The sequence below is a fragment of the Ambystoma mexicanum genome, chromosome 7q (genome assembly GCF_040938575.1).
Source record: "Ambystoma mexicanum isolate Mex_15411 chromosome 7q, UKY_AmexF1_1, whole genome shotgun sequence".
Taxonomy (NCBI): Eukaryota; Metazoa; Chordata; class Amphibia; order Caudata; family Ambystomatidae; genus Ambystoma; species Ambystoma mexicanum.
Genome location: NC_090941.1, coordinates 674,804,545 through 674,827,926, shown reverse-complemented (window position 1 = coordinate 674,827,926; position 23,382 = coordinate 674,804,545). Strand labels below are relative to the sequence as shown.

At 44.6% G+C, this 23,382-nt stretch overlaps 1 protein-coding gene across 2 annotated transcripts in view; it reads right to left on the bottom strand.

Annotated features, from left to right (window-relative positions):
• ATP8A2 (ATPase phospholipid transporting 8A2) overlaps nucleotides 1-23,382 on the bottom strand; it is a 3,773,191-nt gene that overhangs the window by 3,278,784 nt on the left and 471,025 nt on the right. The window lies entirely within an intron of this gene.

The window sequence follows — 23,382 nt, the reverse complement described above, 5'->3', positions numbered from 1 at the left end:
AACTCACACAACAATACAAATAATAGAGAGCGCGCCCCAATTTCCTATGATAAATCATCACACTCTTTCTAGGGCAAAGTTATCCCCTCAATTCCCTCAGCAAGACTAGCAGTGAAACGCCAACCTTTTGAAGTACCTCAAATGGATGCCCAGGGGGGAGGGAAAAGTTACATAATTTCAGTGGAAACCTATGAGAAACTGACCAGCAAAAATGTCAACACTATTAGTGAGGCACCTAACATCCACATCAATGTCCCAACATCAAACAGATTTGAAGTGCTAGCAGTTAGGGACACCTTCAACTTCCAGCGAGACTGGACGGGGAGAACTATCTGATCATACTATGGCGTTAGAAAGACCTAAATTGAATGACACCGCTAACAAATCATTAGCCAACCTAATGGGTAACCAGCTTTGCAGGAACTAATTGCTTTTGCAGTTGTACCTGCATTAGTTCTGCTCGGCCACTTTTAAGTAAATAACACAAGCTGGACACACAGAAGCACACAAAAATCAGCAGGCATCATCAGAGGAGACCTTAGTGGACGAAGGTGTAAGTACTCATGCAGCCCACGCCAGCAGGACATCCAAAATATCTGAAAGGCCCTATATTGCTTTAGGGAAACCCCCTTTCCCCCGAAAGGCCAGCCAGGGGCTCATGACCAAGTCAGCAAACAGTACAACCACCATCGCCCAGGTGCAGGGTATTGCATGGAAACACAGCCCCAGAGATTAACATATACCAGAGGAAAGGCAGCCAGTCGAAGCCACCTTTATCAGTCCTGGGAAGAGCTTAAAAGGAAGCAGATCCTGAGTCAAAGACTTACTGGCAAAGCTATAGGGAGCTGGTCTGGAGAGGGCAGCAGACCGGACCATTTAGACCACATAGGGCCCACCAGTGGAAGAAAGTGCCATGATGAAGTGCTGCAAGAAGCAGGCCCTGGTGTGGAGTGATTCAATAGAAGTGAGAAGAGATTTAGCTTGTTAGGAGGAGATTGACAGAGTAAAGCAGGAAATAGTGCTGATGGGAATTAGAGAGGCACCAGCTTGGGAGAGTGGAGTGTGGGTGGGAATTAAGAGAGGACAATGACAGGAGCAAACTGTGAGACTCCTAGAGAGAAAGAAAGGGGTTGTTTGGGACCAGAAGGAGAGGGGTACCATCCTAGAGAGCGGGGAAAGAGGCCCCACTAGGGTAGTAAGAGAGACTGTAAATCAGGAGAGAGCTATGGGGGTGTTTAGTTAAGTTTCTTTATTGATACCGTGCGCCGAACCCTAAGGTAACTGGGTGCCAGAGACTTAGACAAAAACAACAGGTTACATGTAGTTACATATTATGCAGGCATGGATAACAGCAATAAGTGCATGTGACCAGGTTACAAGATGGTCACAGGGAGGGTACAAGTAGACATACAATGCACATGAGATACACAGAATGGTCAGACACCTGAGCAATTCTTGCTAGCAAGCCAAGACTTTGTTTTAGCTTTAAAGGTCCAGAACGACGGTACCGTTCTTATGGTTGGAGGCATAGCATTCCATTGTTTGGCCGCTGGTGTTGGGAAGCTGGAGCCACCCGCTTTTTTTTGGTTGAATTTAGCTATGGTGAGGCAGTGCGTGTAAATTGACCTGGTAGGTCTATTTGAAGGTTGTAAGTTGAATTTGTCTGCCAAGTATTTGGGGGCAGTGTTTGATAGACATTCATTTGTGGATGATGAAGAGTGATCTCAGGGTGATTCTGTTCCGTACTGGGAGCCAGTGGGCATCCTGTCTGAAACTCGATATGTGAGCATGCCGCAGGATGCTTAGTGCCGCCCTGAGGGCGTTGTTCTGCAACACCTGGAGTTTGTTCATGTTACGCTCTGAGGTTCCCAAGAAGAGGGTGTTACAATAGTCAATTTTAGATAATACAAGTACCCTGGCTAGTGTGATGCAACTCGTTGGTGAGAGGAATGCTTTGCAAGCATTAATAAGCTTGTTTGTGTAGGCTGTGGATGAGGCTGTGGTGTTCACTTTTTTTTAATTTAGGGAGAGGGTAGAGTCCAGGTATACCCCAAGTGTTTTGATCTCTTTGGCCACTTTGATAGAGAGAGGGGAAGAGTTGGTTTGGGAAGAGAATAAGAGGAGTGTCACCTTGGAGAGCAAAGTGAGGAGTGGCATCAGGTAAGCAAGAATATGTGACAATAGATCAAGGAGGGAGAGAACTCTCAAGGGAAACATTAGTTGGAAGGTGAGAGAAAAGGGCAGAGTGGTCACTGAGGATACATGTAGACAGGAGGAGAGAGAGAGGCAGAGCGAGAGGGAGAGAGATACCATGTAGAGTGGGAGGACTTTAGATTTGAGGAATCCAAAAGACACCATCAGGAGATAGAGGAAAGAGAGGAATTGATAGTTAGAATATTGCTGAGACTAAAAGGGGAGTTCAACTCCTTTGATAGGGAGCTTAGTGGTAGGCAAAGCAGAGAAGAGAATATTAAAGAAACGATCAAAAGGGGGAGAAGGGTGTGAATGAGAATAGGGCCATTCCTCTCAGGCCAACCTTACCAGGGCCAGCCAAGCTCCCCAGAAAGTGAGACTCTAACCCGTTCAGGCAGGGAGTCCCAATGTCTTCAAACTGGTAACATTACGAACAAGGGGCCTAGGAAACGGAGGTCCCAGAGACCCTCCAAAACATCAGTCTGGCCTTTAGTCATTCGTTCAGGGCAACTGACATCTCAGGGGCAATAAGAGAACAGCAGGAACAGACCACACTCCTATCATTGGCGAGTGAAGATCTGGTGTGAATATCTTATGTGCATACTGGAAGCACTTTTTGAACTTTGTACATGTGTTGCCAGGCATTTTGGTTTGCATTGATCTTTGTAACTTAAAAACATTTACTGAGGATCCCGTTTGGCACAAGAGGGGCAATCCCTGTTCCTTTAACCTCTTGTTAAAACCCAATTAGTATTAATCCTTATTTTAGCCACACAGATTTTAACGTTTGGTCACCCATTTTATCTTGACACTCTTATTTAGTTTGGCCATTACCTTGACACTTATCTCATTCTATTTTAAAAGCGTTCTGGCCCTGCTTATGTTCTGCACAATTGTATCTAAAACACGTTGACATATCTTAGTTTGCCAATCCCAGTCTCCATTTCTGCAATTGCAACTGACAAGGTGGCGAGTCTACATGGGGGGTCCTCGTCAAAGTTTACACTGATACTTACTTTTTCAAGTGCCATGAAAAGTCCCATACTTAATGTTTTGTGCTTTTCTGAATTGCAGGTGGCGTTTGCGCATTCTCAATTGATTTTGCACCCAATTTTGATTTAGCAGACGCTTCGTAGATCTGCCCCAAGACTTTGCAGCACCGTAACTTGAGAAACATTGTCACACTCAAATCTACTGAAGATTTTCATGAACAGTAGAGTGTCCCTATGGGACACAATCAGAATGGGCTAGTCATTCAGAGTGCCATTGCAAGATGAGTACACATTTGGGTTTTCTGTTAAATTAATCAAATTCATCGGGCCATCCAGATAAGATGTGTACCTCCCTCTTTTCCTCCCTAAAAAAAGCATAATGGTATCTGCCCCTTGTTGTCTCTGGTCCTGCTGTGCTGATGTGTCCAAACCAGAGGCATCGGCAGTGCATGCCACACAGTAGCGATACCATTGCGTTATATGACCTGAAGAGGTCCTATATGTTTACAAAAAAAACATATTTGTGTTTATTATAGGTACTGGGCACGAAGAAAGTATGCGTTGGAACAGATATGCAGGTGGCAGAAAACTTTGAAGCAACACGGGCAATTATTGCCAGGGCTCCATGGAACGTGATTGATGGAGACACACTGTTGTATTGCTAATTGCTCACACATAGACATGTCCTGAACAAGTTCATCATGACTGTGCAAGCTTTTGGATCACCGCGTTAAAATGAACTGAAAGGAAAAGTCTCTTATTTGGATCTTGCATTGAAGATCTCCTTTCCAGTAATAGGACCCTTTCTGATGAAGATGCTGAAAGGTCTTGATAGATATTGATTCGCAAGAGGGTAAAATCCATCCTGTTTCCCTGTACCACTCTTAGCATGAGAAAATAATCGAATCCTAGGAACACTTAAACTGGAACCAAGCTAAAATGTTCTTTGGTCAATATCTTAAGGCCACTACTTGAGCAACCCCTCTGGACTTTCCTTGCTTTAATGCGGTAGACAATGATTACAATCCAAGGTACTACTTGATTCCAAAGAGACAGCAGGAGCTGAGGTAATAGAAGGAAGTAGGTTGATGTGATTGGTTACAGATAAAGTCAAGAGATACGTAGACACTGAGAGAAAAAGCACCAACAGACCACGTTGCATCCTGCACTCACCATATCTCCTGCTCAGCATTCCACTCACCAGTAGAGCATACATGCATGGCATCACTCAAGAATCCCACAGCAGCATCCGTGACCAACATATAATGTTCATGGGAACAGCTCCAAATTCGGCAGCTTGTATTTTATCCATTTGTTAGTTTTCCGTTTGTTCTCAAATTAAGAATTTCAAGTACTTCTATAAAAACATTACAAGCCAACAAAACACAATTAGGGTTCCGAAATCACCCACGCCCATTAGCAACGTTGCACCTGGAAATCAGTTCATGTGATGGATCGTGGCAACGTTGGCCATTGCAATTGCACTATAATATGCCCAGATAATCACACCGTTTGCCAGATGTTGCCATCTTGAGGCCAGGTACTACCATCATTGTGCCAGCCTTGCAATGTGAGATATTTCTGAGGGAGGTGGTAGGCCAGAGCACCTCTGCATACCAAGCGGTGTAAGTGCGCAAATGAAGGCAATAAATGGAAAATGCTTGATTACCAAATGTAAGGGAGAGCCATACACAATTCAGGTCATATCCCGAAATGCCAAGTGTAGTCTCAAATGCTCTAATAATGCCATAATGTGCCTGCTTACCGGGATATAGTAAGTTACAGCCTCGTCAACGCTGCCTTAATATGCAAAGTGCTGCCGCAAATGCCCCAGCAATGCCCTCATGTGCCTTGTGTAATCACCATAAAATTATAATGGGTTTTTATATCCTGCTCTATGCTGGAGACAAGCCTCTGCGCATGAGACTGAGTACTGAGCTCATGTTGCTCGGCGTTCTGTTGCTTCCAAGACGAGCCTGTTGCCTCGGAGCTATCCCCCAGGTCATTAACTAAGGTGAAACCCCACCTCTTAAAAACAAATTAACACATTCCAAAAACCCTATCGGGGCATTTCCATCCCTGCAAATGCATGACTAGTGCTCATAAACACGGACTTTGAACACTTGCAAAATTATGTTTTTAAGGTTCCTTCTGGGGAGTAAATGCCCCATGATTTGGTTATTTAGATGGTGCTCACGACCTAGAAAGGTATCCGAGCACACTTCCGTCAATGACGTCCGATTAAAAAATATTGGGTTCTACAATTAATTGGAGGCCAGTAAAAGGAAGGGAGCCTAATGCAACTAGTGTCAGACTGCAGCATACAATTGTCTTGGGCACCAATGAAAAAGTGGCAGACAGTTGCAAATGGCAATTCATTCCTTTTGTGACAGATTGCTTGAGTAATACCCAAGAGGGGGTGGGAGGTTGATAACATGTGTTGCAAATTGTGCATTTTAAAGAATATATAGTCATTAACACTGGTCAGAACTTCTAGCTGCAAGTGAAGTAATTCATCAAACTGGCCCACATTGAAAGAAAGTGGCCCACTTTGAGTAAAGAAACTGTCCCGCACTAACATTTTGTGTTTTTGGCTCGGGCATTACCCAACTTCCCTACAGGGCAGTTCGGGCCTGAATGCAACCATGTCTTTCATTTCCATCGAAAAGCTAGGAGATTATGAACCAGACGCCATCTCTGCTGGGAGAGAGTTCCACAAATGACCCACCGGAATGAAAAATGATTGCCCCATGGCACAGGTGCAGGGGAACATCAATCAACAATTTACTCAGAAACCTTAGCTGCACATTTGGCATGTACATTTTCAAGCTGCATTTAAAGTCCTGTAGCACTTTCCCATAGGAGGATTTATGCCCAAGGGTTAAGGCTCCGAGGGTACCTCTAGCCTTGAAGGGTAACCAATGGAAGCGATGTAAGAGTGGAGATATAAGATGAGTTTGGGGTGATAAGGTGATGATCCTTGCTGAGGAATTCATCAATAACTGGAAATGATTGGTTACATAATTGGGTGCTCCAACCAATAGTCAATGACTGTAGTGAATTTGGGAACCAGTGATAGCATGAGCAATAAGTCTTAGGTGATCCTGTGTCAGGAAGGGTTTAAGGTGTTGGAGGGGCATGCGCTGGCATGCAGTGTTTCTGACTATCAGATTGGCATATGTAGTCCTGGACAACTTAGAATCACATATTACACCTAATGTTTTTGTTTCTTAAGACTCTATAATGCCCCCTGATAAGTCTACTGTTTGACAAGATGCAATCACAGTTAGTAGTGTGTTTCTCATGGAGACCAGAAGAGTTTCGGTCTTGAAAGGATGCAGGCCAAGCCAATTTTATGTCATCCATGTTTCATTTAGGCCGATAAAAAATGGATCCTCTCCAGGACCTTGTTGGCCTCCCAATATATGTTGAAGAGCAACTGCCTGTCGTCTGTGTTGCTGTGGGTGGTTTCTGTCTCTAATACATCATACTTTGGCGACAAAGGAGGTGCTCGTTTGAATTACATCATTAATTCCCTTCACTAGTGTGCAAATGTCTCAATAATCCGAGTAGTTCCCATGTAGGTGGGGGCGTATAGATTGTGATTCGATAGATGCTTGTTAATAGTATAATTCCATCTGTGGACACATATGGTGGCTGTAGGGTGATTTACTTAGGGTTCCCACAAGCCATTCCAACATGGCGCCCGTGCAACATAGAAGACCTCATCAACAGGCACTGGAGACCTCACGTCATCACGTCACACGCGTTTCGCGGGGTCCACGCCAGTTATTCACACATGGTGAGCGGCCAGCTAGTAGATCATGCAATGGTACGTCGCTGACATCATCGCGCCTCACGCATCTTAAGGATCACGTGAGGCATTAGGAAGTTCTCCACTTCCTAAGAAGAAAGTCACCGGGACGCATGAGAGTGAGCGCGAGATCAGATGATTACGGATCACAGCAGGTGAGCGAGTCAATGCGAGTGTGGTGTTAACGCATGGAAATCTTGCTGTCCGCGGGTTACTGACGCCGAGCCTCGGTTCATTCGAATAGGACTGTGCGAAGGTTCAGATATGGCCGGTACGAGTAGAAGCGACATTAAGCGAAGTGCTTCACGCACAGTGAAAATGGAAGAGTCTATGCTGTTAATAATCTCAGCGGGTAAGCACAGCCCTAGAAGGGGAAACATTGAGGCACTAGTGCTGCAGAGGAGTTACATCCCCCGATAAATATATATCTCCCTTTGTTTATAGAGACAAGTCGGCAGTAAGGGACATCCACCTTTAGAAATGGTTTCGAAATAAACACAACTCGGGGAAGCAAAATAACCTGTTACAAGTGAGAAGTGAAGAGAAAGGTATTTTCACATTCAAAGTGACAAATAGCGAATAGTGAATATGCCAAAACACAAAGTGAATAGTAAATGTGTACTGTTGGTAAATAATTTGTATCAATAGGATGTTAGAGAGAGAATGTTTTTCTTTGGGTAATTACAATACCAAGAACTAATGTACCATCTGCTTAAAAGAAATAGTTGCGAAGATACAAAAGGTGCTATAATATATTTGCCAGACCATAAGTGAAAGTAATCATGATTGTAGGAAAGATTGTTCTGTTTGTTTGTTTTTAGATAATCATATGTATGGCTAACATTGCGTGAAGACATACGAAGAAATGAGAACATACACAAAAGATTAAGTGCCCTGAAGACAGCACCAAGAGGAAATGCAATTGGAATTAAGTTGCGTGCATTCTCTGATGATTGTTTTGGCCCTAGAAACACATTTTGTTAAGTGTAGGCACATTTATCTCGCCCCCATTAGATAAGGAGGCTACACTAGAAAGAGCAGTGGTAGAGATACTTATCTTCCCACTCACATGTAGAGGAACTTGCATTGTATGTTGTTCCACAATACGAGTTGTAAATGTATGTGTAGATGTTATTGTTAGAATGAATTGTTGAAAATGCTGTTCTTTTTATCATAATGAATGTTTTTGGAATCACTTTTGATAAAATTAAAATATGTATATTTTTGATAAGATATAGTCGTTCATGCCCCTTTCTTTGATGATTAAAGGGGTCATACATGAGTAGGTCTGTAGGCATCTGAGTATCTCGCCATAGCAGAAGGGTAAGGAAGTTGGTTTGTGGGCTTGTGTTTAATTTGTGTCTAGTCGTCCTCACCCACCCAGCCCCTAAAAAGAGGACCCAAAAAGCTCTAGATAGCTGAAGATTTAGGACAACCCGTTGGTTGGTAGAGTGTATTCATACATCATTAAGGAAAATGTTAATATTGTTTCATTTACGGATGAACAATTAAAAAAATTCTTCGACCTGCCGTCGATTGTGGGACAACCAATTCCGGCAATATCGAGTACCACACCACCCAATACGAACGATTTGGACCTGCTGACTCAGAAAGTCAAAAAACTGATTCGCACAGAATCCCATGGCCAGTTAATGGTAGAATATCTGAAGGCAGGAGTTATACCCGAGGGGTTACAAGTAAGGAACATACCCAGAGTCTTTTTAGACAATCCTAAATTTATGTCTAACTTTAGCGGTGTGGGAAATAAATGTTCCGGGATTGGGTGATCCTGGTCATATCAACGGCAGAAGAGGAAGCGAAGAAACAAAAAATTGAACTTGCAGAACTCGAGAAAAAATTCAAGATGACTCAGTGATACCCAATGTGAAGGCATTACTAGAAAAAATAGAAGAGGACATGAGCAAATTTAGGACCTTTACCATGGACAAGAAATTGTGGAAATTAAAAAAAGATGTACATAACTACACGGAAGAAGTGACATACCTGATTTTGGTCCCTGGCTTTTTCACACAAAGCAATACAAACCAGAGCCAAAATCAGGGCTTCAACAACAGAGGCCCTTTTAGGAAATATGTCACCTTTTCAAACTCATCGAATAGTAGCGATGGGGGATCAAGTACAGGCCCTGTTAACACAGGGAATCCACAAAGGGGCCCTTTTCAGAACAGGGGGTGACGAGGGAAGACCCGTCAACCGGGCAACCATGGGATGCGGACGCGCCAGTGGCAACCAACGCCACAAACATGGTGATCTCTATTTTTAATTTGAGCAACCATATGCTCACAACTGCAGAAGTCCAGGTCCTGAGTCGAGGGTTATCTTTTGTTCCTGTCAATAAAGCTGACCCATTCACTACTGAGGCAGGAATGTGCAATTTCTTCCGAACAATACGGTTGAAATACTTTTTCAGGGAGCATGACACACAGCGACCGTTGGAAAAGAGTAGCACAGGATTAAAACCACCCTCCACTTTCATCCCACTATCTTCTATGGTCTCGCCTGAAATCATTAGTTTCGAAAACAAGATCATTAGGGAAATGAAAATATTGGTCAAAACAAAAAATAGACTCAGAGACAACTTGTCTAAAGAAGAAAGGCTGGCCTTAAAAGAATTGTCAGACAACAACATGTTTGTTATAAAACCAGCAGATAAGGGAGGAGGAGTGGTTTTATGGGGGATTGATCAATACCGAAGTGAAGTTAAAAAACAGCTTGAAAGGGCCACTTTCTACAAGCCTCTACCCGGTGATCCAACAACTAGAATCAAGGAGGAAATTGAAAGTTTGATGAACCATGCAGAGAGTGAAGGGTGGATAGATGCAGATGAAAAAGCATTTCTCATACAATGACATCCAGTAGTACCAGCATTTTACTGTTTACCTAAGATTCACAAGGATCCTGTGAACCCTCGAGGGTGACCCATTGTGGCAGCTATTGGTTCTATTTTGGAGCCTCTGTCAGTGTATACGGATTTCTTCTTGAGACCTTTTGCCAAGACTATGCGCTCCTTTATCCAAGATACCACCCATATTATTAAAGTGCTAGATACCATAGAGGTGAGAGCCGAAGACATACTCATCACACTAGATGTCGAAGCTCTCTATACGAGCATTCCTCAAATGAAGTGTGTCAATGTGATGGAGAAATATCTGGAGCTAAGAGAAGATAAGACTGTGCCATCAGCAGTCATTCTGGAATGTATTAGATTGGCCTTGACCAATAATTTCTTTATAGAACAAGACACGTTCTATTAACAACAACATGGTACCAGTATGGGTTCGACCTTCACCCCTGATTTGGCGAACCTGTTCATGGATGATTTGGAGATACATTCGGTTTTTGCACAACACAATCCGTTTAAACAGTATATGAAAACATGGGTCCGTTACATCGATGATGTTTTCATGCTATGGGGAGGGAGCCAAATTGAACTTGCACTTTTTTTGACTTGGCTCAACAACCAAGAACAGTGCATCAATTTTACGATGCACTCTGATATTGAGAAGATTGCTTTTCTAGACCTTTTGGTCTATAAAGACAACAATAATAAACTTGGGACCACTCTCTTTAAAAAGGTTACAGACAAGAACACTCTTTTACTTTTTGACAGCTTTCATCCGCTATCCTTATGAGAAAACCTACCCTTTGGCCAGTTCCTACGGATTAGAAGAAACTGTAGCCATAGGGAGGATTTCGACACTAACAGCAAAGATCTAGCATGTAGACTTCAAGCGAGAGGGTACCCTCCTCACATTGTACGGAGATCCATGAAAAGAACCAAAAATATAACTAGACAAAATTGTCTAATTCCACAACCACGAACAAAGGAAGAGAAGATTACGTGTGTCTCAACGTTCTCACCCATCAGCAATGATCTGCGTAGGTGTATACTTAAGCATTGGAATATGATAAATACTGAAGAATTCTCCTTACATAAACCACGTTTTGCGTTTCGTCGAATGCCTAACTTAAGAGACAAATTGGTCCATACGTATAGAACATCTAGGACCAAAACAGACAATCAGGCAACACTCTGGGACTTACCTTCAGTAGTGGGCCACTACAGATGTGGCAAGTGCTCTGTCTGCAAATTAACATCTGACATGAAAAGCGTGACGTTGAAAGGTAGAGACTGGCACCTAAGAAATTTCACCAATTGTAATTCCAAGTGGGTGGTATATGACATAAAATGCCTGTGTGGGTTATTGTATGTGGGTAAAACTAAAAGACCCATCCGGCAGAGAATCTGCGAGCACAGGTCCTGTGTGAAAAATGGTGTCGCAGAAAAACCTTTGGTAGCACACTATAAATCAGCTCACCATGGTGGCGATGACATACATTGGTTCATCATCGAAATGATTCTGCCCCAACCCAGAGGAGGTGACAGAGATCTGAAGTTAAGACAGGCAGAACAAAAATGGATTCATTCATTGGACACCGTGAAACTCGGTTTAAATGTTTCCATTGAATGGGCCTTGTTTGTTCACCATAGAAGATAAGAAATATTTTCTTTTCTTCTGAGTCACCTGTGGGTGGTTTCTGTCTCTAATACATCATACTTTGGCGACAAAGGAGGTGTTCGTTTGAATTACATCATTAATTCCCTTCACTTGTGTGCAAATGTCTCAATAATCCGAGTAGTTCCCATGTAGGTGGGGGCATATAGTTTGTGATTCGATAGATGCTTGTTAATAGTATAATTCCATCTGTGGATACATATGGTGGCTGTAGGGTCATTTACTTAGGGTTCCCACAAGCTATTCCAACATGGCACCCGTGCAACATAGAAGACCTTATCAACAGGCACTGGAGATCTCACGTCATCACATCACACGCATTTCACAGGGTCCACGCCAGTTATTCACACATGGTGAGCGGCCAGCTAGTAGATCATGCAATGGTACGTCGCTGACGTCATCACGCCTCACGCGTTTTAAGGATCACGTGAGGCATTAGGAAGTTCTCCACTTCCTAAGAAGCAAGTCACCCGGACGCATGAGAGTGAGCGCGAGATCATATGATTACGGATCACAGCAGGTGAGCGAGTCAAGGCGAGTGTGGTGTTAACGCATGGAAATCTTGTTGTCCGCGGGTTACTGATGCCGAGTCTCGGTTCATTTGAATAGGACTGTGCGAAGGTTCAGATACGGCCGGTACGATTAGAAGGGACATTAAGCAAAGTGCTTCACGCACAATGAAAATGGAAGAGTCTATGCTGTTACTGATCTCAGCGGGTAAGCACAGCCCTAGACAGGGAAACATTGAGGCACTAGTGCTGCAGAGGAGTTACATCCCCCGATAAATATATATCTCCCTTTTGTTTATAGAGACAAGTCGGCAGTAAGGGACATCCACCTTTAGAAGTGGTTTCGAAATAAACACAACACGGGAAAGCAAAATAACCTGTTACGAGTGAGAAGCGAAGAGAAAGGTATTTTCACATTCAAAGTGACAAATAGCGAATAGTGAACATGCCAAAACACGAAGTGAATAGTAAATGTATACTGTTGGTAAATAATTTGTATCAATAGGATGTTAGAGAGAGAATGTTTTTCTTTGGGTAATTACAATACCAAGAACTAATTTACCATCTGCTTAAAGGATATAGTGGCGAAGATACAAAAGATGCTATAATATATTTGCCAGACCATAAGTGAAAGTAATCATGATTGTAGGAAAGATTGTTCTGTTTGTTTGTTTTTAGATAATCATATGTATGGCTAACATTGCGGGAAGACATACGAAGAAATGAGAGCATACACAAAAGATTAAGTGCCCTGAAGACAGCACCAAGAGGAAATGCAATTGGAATTAAGTTGCGTGCATTCTCTGATGATTGTTTTGGCCCTAGAAACACATTTTGTTAAGTGTAGACACATTTATCTCGCCCCCATTAGATAAGGAGGCTACGCTAGAAAGAGCAGTGGTAGAGATACTTATCGTCCCACTCACACGTAGAGGAACTTGCATTGTATGTTGTTCCACAATACGAGTTGTAAATGTATGTGTAGATGTTATTGTTAGAATGAATTGTTGAAAATGCTGTTGTTTATATCATAATGAATGTTTTTGGAATCGCTTTTGATAAATTAAAATATGTATATTTTTGATAAGATATGGTCGTTCACGCCCCTTTCTTTGATGATTAAAGGGGTCATACATGAGTAGGTCTGTAGGCATCTGAGTATCTCGCCATAGCCGAAGGGTAACGAAGTTGGTTTGTGGGCTTGTGTTTAATTTGTGTCTAGTCGTCCTCACCCACCCAGCCCCTAAAAAGAGGACCCAATAAGCTCTAGATAGCTGAAGTCTGTGTAGCTGTGACAGGATACATTGTGGTTTAACAACAAATCGTGTAGGGGCTTAATATGTATATATTTAAAAGGAGGGGTGAAAGATGAGCTCCTTGAGGGACCTCAAAATCGTGCAAAGCATCTTTTAAAGAGAAGGTACCCAGATAAAATCTGCTGATTCGTTTATTAAAAAAGCTCCACTCCATTTTGCAGCATGCTGGGTCATCCTGCCACTTGACCAGATGAGAATGAAGGATTGGGAGGTCAAGGGTATGAAATGCGGTGGCTAGATCTAGAAGTATAAGCATTCCATCATACTACCAATCCATCATTGTTCTTGGCGATTATGTATTGGCCATTTCTGCTGTCACTCTTTGCTGAGATCAAAGTGACAACAGAAACAGCCAATAGAAAATGGCCAATGCGTGTGCGCATGACAAATACGCAATGCCATGAGTGTGCACAGGGCAGGAAGGATATCAAGGCACAGGTGCCGACATATATTCATCACTTAATTCCATCCTCCTGTCTCTACTCTCCATGGCATTAGTTTTGTCTTATAAATTTACTGTTGAAGATGTTTCTAGGAGCCAAAACTAAATGTGTTTTCCCACCATCTGTTGTATATTTGAATGGTTGCAAGTCTTTCTGCATTTTTACTGACATTTTTTCATTTTCATCATAAGGTGAATAGGAGTCTGGGAAAAGATATGTGAGAACATGGAAGGTCCTAGCGGGGTTACATGTGTTTTTAAGAATCATGAACAGAGCTGGCCCACTAGAGTGTTCTACCTACATCTGCTGTCCACATCTATAACCAAGTGATTTTACTTTTGGATCAGGGTATGATTGAAAAGACGGAAGTGAAGCAGAGAATATTGTTATTGAACTGAAGAGAACCATGGATACCTCTAGCATCATGGAAACACGGTACCACACCACTGAGGAGCAATGGCGGAATCCCGGCAAACCAGTCCTGCTCCTTGAAAGACAAGAGCCTGAGAAACCCTGCAGGAGGCCTGGAGGTTGTGGGTAGGTTGGACACTGATCTGGGCTGCAAGGGATAGCAAAGCTGTCACACCATCAGCACCACTGACACCAGGAGAGGGTCTATGGCTTCAGGAAGTGGTCTGCTGACTGAGAAGTTAACTGAGAGGGTTGTGAGGGAGACTCTACAACGGTGTCCAGACATTTGGTCGACCTAAAACTGGTCGAATGACATTTGGTCGAGGCAATTTGGTCGAAAACCAAATGGTCGAATTTTTTTTTTTAATTATATATTTATTTTTCGGGTTTTCGTTTTTTACAAAAATGGGTTTTTAGAAAAAAAGTGGGTTGGGGGGGACCCCCCCAAAAAAAAACAAAAAGAAAGGTGAAAATAAAAAAATAAAAAAATTCGACCATTTGGTTTTCGATCCAAATTGGTTCGACCATTTGTCTGGTCGACCAATTTTTTTCGACCAAATGTCTGGTAACCCTCTACAACACATCTAGGTTGGACAACCCAAAGTACAGAAGAGAAGAGAAATGTGATGGAAAGAGACGACAAAGATTAAAGAGGAGAGCCATGGACCTGCAAATGCCGGTTGAGTCCAGGCCAAAGCACCTTGACAGTTACAATCAGAATTCAGAGACTATTGAGAGATCACTTGCATAAAGAAACACTGCATGTTGGGAAACTGAATCCTAGGTCCCATAACGTAAAGGGCCTTTAGATAACAAACCATTGAATCCTGGGAAGCTGATTCCTATGTTTTACACCACATTGAGAAGACAGTTGCAAATAAAAATGCAACAAGTTATACAAAACGGTGTACTAAGCCCTCTACCGTATTTAGGGTACATTCACATAAAGGATTGTTACATGTTGAGAAACGGAGTCATAAATCGCACAGTGTATTTAGAAGACATTTGCATACTGAAATACTGGCTGTATGTTTGGAAATTGAGACCTAAATCCCAGATCCTATTGGGAGAGAATTTGCATAAAAATCTGCATGTTGAAAAACCTAAGTCACATAGTGAAGTGAGAGAGTACCTTTACATAAAGAGGTGCACCATAAAGAGCGGTAGCATCTTCACTGATACTCCAGGCCCAGGCCCAGAACCATACAATAACCGCCTTGATAAAGACCCTTTTGTGGTGGAAACACTTGTCAGCACTTTATATGATAATAGCACAGCACTCTAAGTCAACAAAAGTGACAAGACTTTTCCTTTTTTGCTGCACATACGCAAATCAATTGGTCACGAGATTCAATGTCCAGTGCCTGAGTTTATGGGGTTCTTAACAACCACCTTGCTTACTACAAAACGGGACAGAATAGCACTGTTGCTCAGGAAGGTTGGTGAAGTGATGAAGAATAAGGTCCCACTATTGGGTCTCCACAAGAGGGCAGAGCGAATTCCAAGAACCGGGAATAGCTTGGTAGCACAGTTTACCTTGACAAAGGAGAGTGGCCCTAAGGGGACACTCATGTATAAAAGTCTATGGATGCACCAGGGGCCACTGGTAAAGGATGCAAACACTTACCGATCCTCTGCACCCCCCGGACAAACCTTGCCAGTCAAGTCCAGTTAATTCACAGGTTGGACTCCTGCAGTTGCGCGTCTCTGCAGCTTTCAGGGGCTGCATTCCGGGACCTCAGTTTGTGGCGGGACAGTGGCGATTTCTACACTTATGGTGAAGGGATCAGGCCAGTTCCACTGCAGCTTGTTTTAGGGCACAGGGGGGCACAGCAGCAAGGCACCCACAAAGTTTGTCATGACAGCGGGGAGACACAGTGACCGCGTATGCTCGGGTTCAGGCGGACTCTCCTAATTCCAGACCTCGGAATGCTAGGTGTACAAAACTCGGCAAGAGAGTGCCTTATATCCAGAGTGTACAGTATCCAAAGGCTCAAGTCGAAACTCGAGATGGTGGCGGTTCCAGGGCAAAGTCCCTGTAGAAGCTGGTCAGTTCACTGTGCAGTTCCGGAAAAGGTTTGTTTGCAGGAGGTGCCGAGAGTAGTTAGTCTCACTACTGCAACGGGTGAAAGCACTCTTGCAGGCCTTATATGATTGATCAAAAACAGGGGCTCCGGCGGGACAACAGCAGGGTCAGGGGGCCAAACCTTCCAGTGGGTCACCAGCGGTTCCATGGATCTGCTTCTTCCGCTCAGGATCCTTGGCTCCTTTACTAAGTTTGGTGTGAACTCAGAAGATCGACCTGGAATGGGTGTAATGTGCCTTCTCTTATCCAAAATCTCCTTTGCGCCAAATGAAGAGAAACAAATAAGAGATCTGCTCTCATTCAGCCATCCCAGATGAGGACCAGTCACGGAACACAGTGGTCCCAGTAATCCCACCGTATTGGAACTAGACAGCTCCAGCCTACATCATGGGTGCACACAGACCAGGCATGCCGATGCCAGCGAAAGCTTCGGTTTGCTTGGGGATCTGTATGACCAAATAAGGTATTTCCCAGGTCTGATCGACCTGGTGAAGGCAAAGGGACAAAATGGCCAAAGGACAGAATAAAGGACCTCTTGGCATGGCCATTTTAGGCACTGGCCACTCTCCTGGGTCAAACGCGGGTAAACGCGGTTTGGACCATAAAAAAAGAGTCAAAAATGCTTTAAAAGTAACTGCTGCCACCAGCTCTGCCCTGAACACACTTGTACATTCACCAAAAATCCTTCGAGGGTGTATAGGGCCTTGAAATTGAAAAAGGTACCTCAGCGCACTGTACTGGAAGGTACATTGCGCACCAATACAATGTTACTAAGAAATAGCAACACAGTGAAAGACTAAGGGAAACAAAGTCTCCCAGTACTGACAGTCTGAAGGGCATGTCAGTTCCCCATAACCAAATGAGCAAAAGCCCAGCAGAGTACAGCAGAAGGCTGGGCTCCACTGGTAAAACAATAGCAACAAGTTGGGGGGTTCACAATTGGAGGGAAAATTGCCCATGAATGGATATCTTTCCTAGCAGTCAGCTCTATAGGGCACTGCATCCAACTAATCACACAAAGCAGGAATCTGTGGGAATCCTAGCAGGGGCACGTGCATGCCCGGATATTGAAGAGGAGGACAAAAGGGGAGAAAGTATTTGGTGCACTTAGGAATGAGTTGTGCCAGGATTGGCATGGGACGTCTGTAATATAGAAAAAGGGCACACACAATACAAACCTCATGTCACTCACAGTATCTGTCCCATACGTGCTGTCATTCACAAGCTTACAGGCAGCCCCAGAATAAAGACACAGGCTGTGGAACAAGGCATTTAGGCATGCAACTGAGGTACCTCTAAGGGAGTGACCGGGTTGTGGAAGAGCCTCTCTGAACAAGATCAACAATGCACACACCACATCGAATGTATGGGTGTTGCAAGGGTTCGATGTTCTTAGATCGCAAGTTTTTTTTTGTCCGCTGATTTTTTTGCCAAATATCTTTGGCCGAAAAAACTAATTGATTTAAAAAATATATATTTTGGGGGGTTCCCCACAATCCCGGCTTCTCTATTATCTATTCCCTATTCTCCACAATCACCTACCCCTCAGATCCCCTTACCCACTCCACCCCATATATTTCAATTCGTTTTTCGGACGAATATTTTCGGTAAAAACTCCGGGAAAAAAACCTGATGATTTAACAACGTTGTACCGTTGCTAGCAGTAAGATGTATCTCTTTGATACCACATAGCTTAATCAGAAACGGATAATCAGCAAAGGCCCCCATTCAAATTCCATATGCCCTTCCAGTTACCATCTTCACCCATGAGTGCATTGGTGCATGCTAAAGAGTTAATGCTGACTTCCGTAGGAGTGTTACACCTACCCGGGGTAGTGTGCTCATCGTCTACATTAATGCAGTTTCACTTAAATGTATTTATTCAGGTGTTTTACATGCATTTTAAACGTGTAAAAACCAATCTTGCATTTGCATTCACAGTCAGTAGTCCTTCCAGGCACACACAGCAAAGTTCAGCCTGAGCCATGGAGGAATGGGGGTCTGCTGACTCCAGCAGGTCATTTCTGCTACTACAGGCTGTTGATTTATTTATTTATTCATTTATAGAGCACTTTACACCAAGGTGCTGTACAATGGAACAACAAAATACAAAATAACAACAATTAACAATGAGTGCAAAATTTACAAATGAACAGGTGCTAGCTGTGTAACCCTGATCTTGCATAGTCAATTGGGGGCCTCTGTGTCAATGGGGAGCAGCGCTGCTACCACGCAGTGATCGAAGTGAGTGGGAATGGTCAGAATCAGTGTTCCATAACTTTATGCATTTCTGTTTACCATTATTCAAATTTTTGCGACCCTGTTCACCATTCTATATAGAGGATTTGTCCATTAATATCCCTGTGCAAGTTGTAATAGGAGCCTTAGTTACTAGTCACCTAGACTATTGCAATGCCCCGGCCACAACACCTTGTCACATTTTGCACTATGCTGCCTCCTACCCTCTCCCCTGCTGAGAAAACAGTTCTACTACTTTTTTCGGTACACTTCTACCACTGTTAACCACACCCAAAAGTGCACCAGTCTGAAAAGTGAATTAGCCAGGACACATCTGTAATGCACCCCCTTAAGGGGTTAAGTGGAGGAAAAGTATATGTCATCATCCTCGACCATACCAATAGAACACCTGTAGAGAATCAAATTATATACCACCCAGGACATACGCCTCATTCTCAAGACGCCCGTTTGCTTTCTGCTGCTCTGTTTCAGCGAACTAGGATGGGTGGCCGTTCCTTTTCAACTGCTGCTGCAAAACTCTGGAATCCTCCCATCGGGCTACTGAGGACCACTTCACGTTTAGACGTTCCTTGAAGACCCTTCTTTTCTAGGCTTTGGCCTTGTCCTGTTGGATCTCTTTGCGTCAAGATGCCTCAGGTGAATGTGCGCTTTACAAGTTCATTTCACATAACATAACACTCCGGCTGGTATGCAGACTATGCCTCTGCTGGACATGACTACCCCCCCCCCCCCCCAGTGAACGCTGCATAATGAGGCGTGCACTATTGGAACTGGGGGTTCTGTCATTTGCATGAAGAATGCATCCGTCTAGATGATGCTGTTGCTCTCTATGAATGTGTCAGAGGAGGCACACTGTAGGCACATTCACCAATGCACAAGAGGCCATAATGCATACCTGCTATCACATCACATTAGCACACGGCTCCCCACTCCAGGCTTCCATGTTTTCAGAATATGCCTCATTAATTTGCAAAGTGCTGTTCCAAAAAAGACAACAAGATGATAGCTTAGTTAGGCTAACAAAGTCATTTACTTGCAAGTTTTCATAACTTTCAAATGACTTAATGAGGCATAGGAAGAGAATTAGGCTTTTTGAATATAGCAGGTCTTTCACCCCTGGAATGTCTCATCTGTTTGTGTCTGCTTCTGATTGGTTTCTTTCACAGGGAGCCTTACACTTCAAAGGTTCCGCCACCCCCCCCCCCCCCATGCATTCAGTCACAAAGATTTTTTAAGTGGGGCACTGAAAAGGACATGCAAGCAGGCAAGAGAAAAAAAAACAGTGCTGAGCTACTCTCAAAAAGGTATGAAGGAATGTGGAGCAACTAGCGCCGGGATAACACCCAACTTGTGATGAGGCCCATAGTCATTTGCGTGTCCATCTCCACTAAGCCTGTTGCCCACCTACGTTTAAGCTTGGGATGTGAAACGCAGGAAGTCACTTCTTAGAAACATATTCAGGCTGTTGGTCACATTTTCACTATTGTCCACCCAGAAGGCCAATAAGGAGGGGGAACCACTGGTCATGTTTTGACCCTTTGGCTTGTGAAGGCTGGTGTGAAAAGGATACTATTTTGAGTGTGCTTCTCTACATCTAGGTGGGGAAGGGGGGTTAAAGAAATGTTTGGCCTGGAACAGCAACACTAACCAGCCTCTGGGAAGCTTATTGGGCAGGGAGTTTAAAGAGCTGGTAGGGCATGGACAGGAATAAGCACAGCAACATAACATTGCAGCAGAGAAGCAGATGGGGTTGGGGATGTGTCAGTAAAGAGCCATGGAAGATGATATAGGAAAAAACAGGTCTATCTGTTTTGGCCTCTGGTTCTCTATGGGTAGAGGAATGGGAATGTGTTATTCGGGATAGTGACTCATGAAGATGCGATGTCTATTTAAACCATTTTCAAGTGTATTGAAAGTCTGCATGCATTTGTCTTCATACGTTTTTTGCGTATTTTCTGTCCTAAAGTTACCTTTCAACACTGTAATTTTAAAGTTACCCAGGGTGTGGTTAGATTCCAAAATGTGCTTACTGATGGGCATGTCCTTACTTCGTCGCTTAAGTTTTGTCTGTGTAGATTAATCTGCTTATGTAGTTGCTGGCCAGTTTCCCCAACATAGTAGCCCCGCAAGGGGCATTTCATTCACATAATCAGATAAACAACATTGCCCGATGCACATGTGAAACTTCCTGTGATTTTGTAATCCTCAGATACATTTTCATAGAAGGAATATAAATTCCTGCAAATGTATCTCGCACATGTGCTCTGTATGCAGTGGCGCTGAGGTGATAGAGATGTGCAAATGTGCCATAATGCTGTTCTCGGAATGCACATACCACTTTAAGCTGAGGGCGCACCTTAAGGAATGATAGCAGTGTGTCCCGCCTCACATTCCCCTGCTTGTCTCCAACTGCCTGAGAACCAAGCAATTGCCAGGCCCCTCTCCAACACACACCTTGACCCCTTACTAGACCCTGCTTGATTCTTCCTCCCACTTAAAGAACTGGACATAGCAATCCATAGCTATAGCTCATAGTGCAAAGGAGCACAAAAGTAAGCAATGCTGATGGAAGAGTCAGACAAAGTGATCAAAAGAGAGGGCCATTTCCAAAACGTAGTTCACACTTCAGCAATTAAGTTATATACTGGCAGCGCGGTGACAATTCACATAACGATTCACAGAGAAAAGAGGCACATTCCTGGTTTACAGTTTTATACAAAGACACATCAAGTAGGCCGAAAGTGCTAGGATGGTGGTTAATAGTGCAGAATGTCCCCAGGAGAAGTGCAGAGGAAAATTCCATTGTGGCGTTAAGCCCCCGTTCCAACGTCTGGAGCGGAGGGTAACGGCCCGGCAGCGCAAGGGCCCTTAACGCCTAGCACTTAGAACAAGGGCTAAAGGCCATTAGCGCCTAGGGTTACCAAAGCAGCAACTGTGGCACTGCCCGATGATGGGCACGCATGCGGCGGCGTGACGTTGCACGTCGCCGCGTGCAACATAAATAAACGGGGCGTTTCCTGGTCGTGCAGAGCGACCGGGAAGCCCGAACAGTAAGGACGCGTGTGAGGTGTCGTCCTTGCTAGCTGGGGGCTACGGGACCGCATGGGGGCATGGACGAACCCTCAACAGTGGCGACGAGTGGGGGAAACGATGCCCGGACCCAGCGGTGACTATTAATATAATTTTTCACTGAAACGAGGTGGATGCAACACTTTGTTTCTTTGCCGCGGGTAGTGCATTACCCACGCGGCTGGCGGCCATTTTGGCAAACAAGCTGTGGGACTTCACGAGGCTCCGGTTTCGGCTCGGAAGCGGCCCCAAGCTTAATTTTTGGAACTCCTGACAGCAGGAAGGCATACCTGCAGGAATATATGCCTATTTTCAATTTTGGCTTTTCCTTGGCTTTACTACGTCGAGTGGAAGCAAGGAAGAAGGCTTTGGGCCTAGGATCTACATGACCCAAACATTTTTCTTCTTCTAATTTTTGGAACATTTGAAGGCTGAACAGTTCATCCTCATCTCTTTCATCATCAGGCTGATGGATACACTCTGTTTCATCCTCTTCATCATCAAGGTGGTGCATCTTCATCAACAGGTTGGTGGCCACGCTGATTTCACCCTCTTCATCATCACAAGGTGTTGCAGTGACTGTGGAGTTTGAGTTGCGGCCCCGGTGTTCCATGCTGGGGTGCCTGTGCGCTCAAACTCATGAGTGACACTGAGGACCAAGGTGGCGCAGCGGCAATTCAGCGGCCTCCTCCACCCCTGCCACGTGCGCTTCCTCAGGGGCAGCCTGTGCAGCAACCTCCACTTGTTCAGGCGGCTCCTCAAGGTCGTCCACCTCTTGTACAGCCAGCGGCGGGGCCCGTTGCTCCACAAATCCTTCCGGTCATGGCCCAGGTGCGTACCCAGGCGACTCTGCAGCCCATCCCCGAGTTTGATGTGTCGGGCCGACCTTCTAGCCTAGGGCCCAGATGGAGAAGGTGGGTGGACCATCTGGACATGTACTTTCGAGCGGCCCAGGTGGTGGATGATGACACCAGGCTGGCAACCATGCTGTATTCGGCAGGACCGTCCGTGCAAGAGATTTTTGAATCGCTGCCGCTTGGGGATGGATCATATGGTCAGGCGAAGGCTGCCCTGCAGGCTTACTTTTTGCCTCTTCCCAACGCGAACTATGAGCGTTTTGTGATGCTATCGGCCAAGCAGAAGGACGATGAATCTCTGGACTCCTTCTATGGACGCCTGAGGCGTCTCTCCTTAGCCTGCGCCTGGGGAGATGCAGAGGACATGATTAGGACAATGATTATCCAGGTGTGTTCATCAGGCAAGCTCAGGCACCAGGTGCTACGAGAACCAGGCATCACGCTTCAGCGCATCCTTGAATTGGGGAGGTGCCATGAGGTGTCAGAGGCAAGAGCAACCAAAATGGAGGCAGGGTCGCGCTCCATCAAGACTGAGGAGGTATGTGCGATGTGGCGTGGCGGCAGGGGTGTCAGAAGGCCTGGAGGTGTTCCCCGAGAGAGGGCCGGAAGGGCAGGGGAAATTTGCATAAAGTGTGGATATGACCTGCTCCACCCAGCAGAGTGCCCGGCAGCCGGAAATACGTGTGGGCGGTGTGGTTTGCCGGACCATTTCTCCAGGGTATGCAAAGCGGCCACGTCTGTGCTAGTACCGAGAGGCCCAGGGCAGGCAAGCTTCACCCACCAGGGTCGGTCGCCCAACATCGCTCAGGTGGATCAGAGCGAGGAGGACGCCCAGGTGGAGGAAGTGGAGGAGGACGAGGAAGAAAATGTGTTCTTTGTCTCGAGTGTGGGGGTC